This window comes from Schistocerca americana, unplaced genomic scaffold, assembly GCF_021461395.2.
Source record: "Schistocerca americana isolate TAMUIC-IGC-003095 unplaced genomic scaffold, iqSchAmer2.1 HiC_scaffold_501, whole genome shotgun sequence".
Lineage (NCBI taxonomy): Eukaryota > Metazoa > Arthropoda > Insecta > Orthoptera > Acrididae > Schistocerca > Schistocerca americana.
The window spans coordinates 27501-35000 of NW_025726238.1; the positions used below are offsets into that span (position 1 = coordinate 27501).

General features: G+C 53.8%; 2 non-coding genes across 2 annotated transcripts; both read left to right on the forward strand.

The window, feature by feature from the left end:
* The first annotated feature begins 4921 nt into the window (after positions 1-4921).
* LOC124585573 lies at positions 4922-6831 on the forward strand. Its single transcript, XR_006974872.1, has one exon. It is a non-coding gene; the product is annotated as a small subunit ribosomal RNA (ribosomal RNA).
* A 351-nt stretch (positions 6832-7182) lies between these two features.
* On the forward strand, positions 7183-7337 carry LOC124585589. The gene has a single exon (XR_006974882.1). It is a non-coding gene; the product is annotated as a 5.8S ribosomal RNA (ribosomal RNA).
* Positions 7338-7500: the final 163 nt, after the last annotated feature.

Here is a 7500-nt window from a genome sequence, read left to right on the forward strand (position 1 = left end):
CCTGCAACGACGATACCGTCATCTATGAGACGCCAAGCCGACTAAGACAGCGATGGGCCCACAGTGCCCTTCTTTCGACCCCACCCCAACGCCAGCGCCTCTGCCGCACGAAGTCGTGGACCGGCAATCACTCCACCTGCACCCGTTCGTGCCCCACCCCAACCGCCCAACTCGCAACTCCAGCGGATGAACGGCGGACTTTGCTCGCACTCGCAATGTGCAATCCACCCCTATAACGTGCGTTTCATGAAGAGTTATGTCCAATATGCGACATTCCCGCTGTCCATATACATGAGCTGCGAGCCGTACCACGTACGAGCTACAGACGCGATCGCGTTGCTCGCTGTACGAATGCAGATGCTCAGCGGCAGCTAGGAGGCGCTCCATCCATGTCGGTACCGGTGAGCGTTGCACTCGCAGTCGCAAAAACGTACGGCAAGTATATTACTCGGAAGAGTCAATGACAGTCCAAGCCCCCCTGCGTGGGAAGAGTCTTCCTAGGCCATGACCCACCGGAAGGGCGCAGCGTCCCCCACCCCAGACATGTGACGTCAGACTATCGGTATTGACGACTAGACTGATTCCTTATAATCATTTGCCATACACCGGTGGAAGCTGCCGAGACGAGTAACTACATAGCGGGCTCGCCGTGTCACTAATGTACAGAGATACAATAGTTTCGACTGGAACCGGATTAAACGTATACACGGCGCTGATTAGTAATAGATAGAGCCATCAGAATACAGATAATGTATAGACCTGTCCGTATACATGCTGAAAGACTCTGCTCACAATCACACGTCAGCCAGACACTCTTATCACGCACTACTCTCTGCCTGTAACAGGCACACAGACAATATGTAAGCACCAGCATGGAACAACACCCAGTGCATCCTCTCTGCCACATTAGACAATCCACACTATCATAACCAGACCGGGAGGTCCACTCGGAAAACAGAATATCCCACCCTTCCGACAACCACCATTGCTCAGCTAAGCCACCAACACCCACACATGTCCCAGACAGGGGTGCACCCAACATCACAATACTGCCTCCTGTCACACCACACAAACAATGGCAGGAATGAAAGACACAGGTCTGCCACAAGCATGGAATCAGAGCGCCGCCTGTTATGAGCCAAAGGTGCACCCTGACGTGGCAAATCAGATGATGCCGCAGTCATTTACTTACGATAATCACAATCAACAAACCGGGCCCCCCCCCCCCCAAGTGCCTTAACCTAACCCGTATTGTACCTTAACCTAACCCGTATTGTACCTTAACCTAACCCGTATTGTACCTTAACCTAACCCGTATTGTACCTTAACCTAACCCGTATTGTACCTTAACCTAACCCGTATTGTACCTTAACCTAACCCGTATTGTACCTTAACCTAACCCATATTGTACCTTAACCTAACCCATATTGTACCTTAACCTAACCCATATTGTACCTTAACCTAACCCATATTGTACCTTAACCTAACCCATATTGTACCTTAACCTAACCCATATTGTACCTTAACCTAACCCATATTGTACCTTAACCTAACCCATATTGTACCTTAACCTAACCCATATTGTACCTTAACCTAACCCATGTTGCGCCTTAACCTAACCCATGTTGCGCCTTAACCTAACCCATGTTGCGCCTTAACCTAACCCATGTTGCGCCTTAACCTAACCCATGTTGCGCCTTAACCTAACCCATGTTGCGCCTTAACCTAACCCATGTTGCGCCTTAACCTAACCCATGTTGCGCCTTAACCTAACCCATGTTGCGCCTTAACCTAACCCATGTTGCGCCTTAACCTAACCCATGTTGCGCCTTAACCTAACCCATGTTGCGCCTTAACCTAACCCATGTTGCGCCTTAACCTAACCTATGTTGCGCCTTAACCTAACCTATGTTGCGCCTTAACCTAACCTATGTTGCGCCTTAACCTAACCTATGTTGCGCCTTAACCTAACCTATGTTGCGCCTTAACCTAACCTATGTTGCGCCTTAACCTAACCTATGTTGCGCCTTAACCTAACCTATGTTGCGCCGTAACCTAACCTATGTTGCGCCGTAACCTAACCTATGTTGCGCCATAACCTAACCTATGTTGCGCCTTAACCTAACCTATGTTGCGCCTTAACCTAACCTATGTTGCGCCTTAACCTAACCTATGTTGCGCCGTAACCTAACCTATGTTGCGCCTTAACCTAACCTATGTTGCGCCTTAACCTAACCTATGTTGCGCCTTAACCTAACCTATGTTGCGCCTTAACCTAACCTATGTTGCGCCTTAACCTAACCTATGTTGCGCCTTAACCTAACCTATGTTGCGCCTTAACCTAACCTATGTTGCGCCTTAACCTAACCTATGTTGCGCCGTAACCTAACCTATGTTGCGCCTTAACCTAACCTATGTTGCGCCTTAACCTAACCTATGTTGCGCCGTAACCTAACCTATGTTGCGCCTTAACCTAACCTATGTTGCGCCTTAACCTAACCTATGTTGCGCCTTAACCTAACCTATGTTGCGCCTTAACCTAACCTATGTTGCGCCTTAACCTAACCTATGTTGCGCCTTAACCTAACCTATGTTGCGCCTTAACCCAACACACGTTGGGCCTTAACCCAACACACGTTGGGCCTTAACCCAACACACGTTGGGCCTTAACCCAACACACGTTGGGCCTTAACCCAACACACGTTGGGCCTTAACCCAACACACGTTGGGCCTTAACCCAACACACGTTGGGCCTTAACCCAACACACGTTGGGCCTTAACCCAACACACGTTGGGCCTTAACCCAACACACGTTGGGCCTTAACCCAACACACGTTGGGCCTTAACCCAACACACGTTGGGCCTTAACCCAACACACGTTGGGCCTTAACCCAACACACGTTGGGCCTTAACCCAACACACGTTGGGCCTTAACCCAACACACGTTGGGCCTTAACCCAACACACGTTGGGCCTTAACCCAACACACGTTGGGCCTTAACCCAACACACGTTGGGCCTTAACCCAACACACGTTGGGCCTTAACCCAACACACGTTGGGCCTTAACCCAACACACGTTGGGCCTTAACCCAACACACGTTGGGCCTTAACCCAACACACGTTGGGCCTTAACCCAACACACGTTGGGCCTTAACCCAACACACGTTGGGCCTTAACCCAACACACGTTGGGCCTTAACCCAACACACGTTGGGCCTTAACCCAACACACGTTGGGCCTTAACCTGCTCTGTAATTGTCATACGACGCGTTAAATTAGTGTAGTGTTGCCTAACTGCAACCCCCGCAATATAGTTTGCTACTCGCACTGCCCGGTCCCCATAGTATCGCTTCATGTTAAACACCTTGCAGCTATACACTGTAATGCGGATGGCGGCAGGACGTACATGCTCAATGCCCTTCGCAGTTGTTCATTGGCATTCGCATGGCGAAGCACAGCCTACGTTGTGGTACGGCTTGTGGCAACTGTCCGCTGATGTTGTACGTCCAAATCACACACTGTACCGCACATTGGTCCTCATGTACTGAATGATACATCGTGGTACATGTGTGACCGTACCACGACTGCGCCAACAACGGCGAACCATACGGTCCAAATATTGTGCACTCAGCTACGTGTCGTCTCCCTATAAGAGCTGGATTGCAGTATGGTATGCCGTGGATGGCGATCAGCATGAGCCGTCTGTTGATGTAGTGGCGCGTGTTGTCAGACGTAGTCGTCTCTTCTCACACACCGTGATAGCATGGTGCACTGCGTTCCACATCTGCGACATGCGACAGAGGCCGGTTGACAGTCGTTCGCGCAATGGACATCGCATACGTACGGGGGCCACCTTCCACGTGTTCGCGAAGCGTGCACATGTTGTTGCGTGTATGTGGGCAGACATAGTGTGTCGTGACACCTGACACAGGCATGCAACAATCGTTGAATTTGCAAATGGCGATGGACGTCTACGTTTGCTGGTGACGTTACGCAAATGAAGAACTGGTAAACCGTTGTGGTGCGGTTGTTCTCGCTAGAGGTGAATCAGTGATGGCGACGATCGGTTGAGCTACCAACCGGTTGTTTCAGCGATACCCACCATGCCCACGAACGTGAATGGCATGTGGGTGTGAAGCGATACGCGGCGGTGGCTGGGTGGGACCGTCCCCGGCCGGTGAGGGGGGGCCTTCCGGCGTGCTGGCCGCGCGGTGCGTGGGCGCACGCGCTACAGCCGGCTGGTGGGGGCGGCCAGTGGCAGGCGCGCCGGCCGACGGAGGCGGCAGGCGGCGCAGCTGCGCGCCGGCGCACCCTGCACGCGGCGCCGTGCGGCCAAAGTAGGTCCTCGCGGGCCCGGTGCGAAGCGCGGTGGACATCTGCAGTGTGCTGGTCCGATTGAGGACTGTGTGCGCTGAGGATGCGCCGCCGCCCGGCGCTCGGCGCCGCGACGCCGTCTGCTGCTCGGTCGCCTCTGCGGTTCTCGCAGGTGGATTGTATCGCAGCTGTGCGGACGTGTTGGCGCGTGCGCTGTGCTGGGAGAGTTCGCTTCGGCACCCAAGTGGGGCTTTTGTCCTTCTGTGGCGCTGGCGTTGGAGCTGCCGGCCACCGTAGGTGGCGCGTGTTGTCTCCCGCCGGCAATGCCACGACAGCACGCTCCCGGGCCTCTGTCGGCAGCGGCAAGCTCAGTTGGGAGCACGGGTGGTCGCACCTAAAGCGTCTACTCGCCAAACTCCGGGCGATTGCGCCTCTCTCGAACCCGACCAAGTACTTAGGACGGGACCTGAGAGGGTTTCGAGGTGTATTGTGCAGGGGAGCTCAGCCTCCTCCTGTTTGCAGAATAATTGAGCGGACGCTTGCGTGTTCGCGCGGGCCCCCGGGACACACTCCCGGGCGGCCGGCTGCTCAGCTCTAGTTGACGCAGCTCCCTGGTTGATCCTGCCAGTAGTCATATGCTTGTCTCAAAGATTAAGCCATGCATGTCTCAGTACAAGCCGCATTAAGGTGAAACCGCGAATGGCTCATTAAATCAGTTATGGTTCCTTAGATCGTACCCACGTTACTTGGATAACTGTGGTAATTCTAGAGCTAATACATGCAAACAGAGTCCCGACCAGAGATGGAAGGGACGCTTTTATTAGATCAAAACCAATCGGTCGGCTCGTCCGGTCCGTTTGCCTTGGTGACTCTGAATAACTTTGGGCTGATCGCACGGTCCTCGTACCGGCGACGCATCTTTCAAATGTCTGCCTTATCAACTGTCGATGGTAGGTTCTGCGCCTACCATGGTTGTAACGGGTAACGGGGAATCAGGGTTCGATTCCGGAGAGGGAGCCTGAGAAACGGCTACCACATCCAAGGAAGGCAGCAGGCGCGCAAATTACCCACTCCCGGCACGGGGAGGTAGTGACGAAAAATAACGATACGGGACTCATCCGAGGCCCCGTAATCGGAATGAGTACACTTTAAATCCTTTAACGAGTATCTATTGGAGGGCAAGTCTGGTGCCAGCAGCCGCGGTAATTCCAGCTCCAATAGCGTATATTAAAGTTGTTGCGGTTAAAAAGCTCGTAGTTGGATTTGTGTCCCACGCTGTTGGTTCACCGCCCGTCGGTGTTTAACTGGCATGTATCGTGGGACGTCCTGCCGGTGGGGCGAGCTGAAGGCGTGCGACGCGCCTCGTGCGTGCTCGTGCGTCCCGAGGCGGACCCCGTTGCAATCCTACCAGGGTGCTCTTGAGTGAGTGTCTCGGTGGGCCGGCACGTTTACTTTGAACAAATTAGAGTGCTTAAAGCAGGCAAGCCCGCCTGAATACTGTGTGCATGGAATAATGGAATAGGACCTCGGTTCTATTTTGTTGGTTTTCGGAACCCGAGGTAATGATTAATAGGGACAGGCGGGGGCATTCGTATTGCGACGTTAGAGGTGAAATTCTTGGATCGTCGCAAGACGAACAGAAGCGAAAGCATTTGCCAAGTATGTTTTCATTAATCAAGAACGAAAGTTAGAGGTTCGAAGGCGATCAGATACCGCCCTAGTTCTAACCATAAACGATGCCAGCCAGCGATCCGCCGCAGTTCCTCCGATGACTCGGCGGGCAGCCTCCGGGAAACCAAAGCTTTTGGGTTCCGGGGGAAGTATGGTTGCAAAGCTGAAACTTAAAGGAATTGACGGAAGGGCACCACCAGGAGTGGAGCCTGCGGCTTAATTTGACTCAACACGGGAAACCTCACCAGGCCCGGACACCGGAAGGATTGACAGATTGATAGCTCTTTCTTGATTCGGTGGGTGGTGGTGCATGGCCGTTCTTAGTTGGTGGAGCGATTTGTCTGGTTAATTCCGATAACGAACGAGACTCTAGCCTGCTAACTAGTCGCGTGACATCCTTCGTGCTGTCAGCGATTACTTTTCTTCTTAGAGGGACAGGCGGCTTCTAGCCGCACGAGATTGAGCAATAACAGGTCTGTGATGCCCTTAGATGTTCTGGGCCGCACGCGCGCTACACTGAAGGAATCAGCGTGTCTTCCTAGGCCGAAAGGTCGGGGTAACCCGCTGAACCTCCTTCGTGCTAGGGATTGGGGCTTGCAATTGTTCCCCATGAACGAGGAATTCCCAGTAAGCGCGAGTCATAAGCTCGCGTTGATTACGTCCCTGCCCTTTGTACACACCGCCCGTCGCTACTACCGATTGAATGATTTAGTGAGGTCTTCGGACTGGTACGCGGCATTGACTCTGTCGTTGCCGATGCTACCGGAAAGATGACCAAACTTGATCATTTAGAGGAAGTAAAAGTCGTAACAAGGTTTCCGTAGGTGAACCTGCGGAAGGATCATTACCGACTAGACTGCATGTCTTTCGATGTGCGTGTCGTGTCGCGCAACACGCTACCTGTACGGCTCGCAGTAGCCGTGCGCCGCGTGCGGAACCACGCGTGCTTCTCAAAACTAACGCCAATGTTGTGTGGTACGAGCGCTGAAGCGCTGGAGCGGCTGGCCTGCGGCACCTGGCGCCTGGCGCCGGTTTTGAATGACTTTCGCCCGACTGCCTGTCCGCTCCGGTGTGGAGCCGTACGACGCCCATCGGCCGTGAGGCCGTTGGACACAGAACGCTTGAACAGGGGCCGCCACACGCCTACGTCCCGCCTATGCAACTGTCTTGAAAGAGACAGTGTAAACTAAGAAAAGATCACCCAGGACGGTGGATCACTCGGCTCGTGGGTCGATGAAGAACGCAGCAAATTGCGCGTCGACATGTGAACTGCAGGACACATGAACATCGACGTTTCGAACGCACATTGCGGTCCATGGATTCCGTTCCCGGGCCACGTCTGGCTGAGGGTCGGCTACGTATACTGAAGCGCGCGGCGTTTGCCCCGCTTCGCAGACCTGGGAGCGTCGCGGCCGCCTGTGGGGCCGGCCGCGCCTCCTTAAACGTGCGATGCGCGCCCGTCGCCTGGCGGTTCGCATACCGGTACTTACTCGGTAGCGTGCACAGCCGGCTGGCG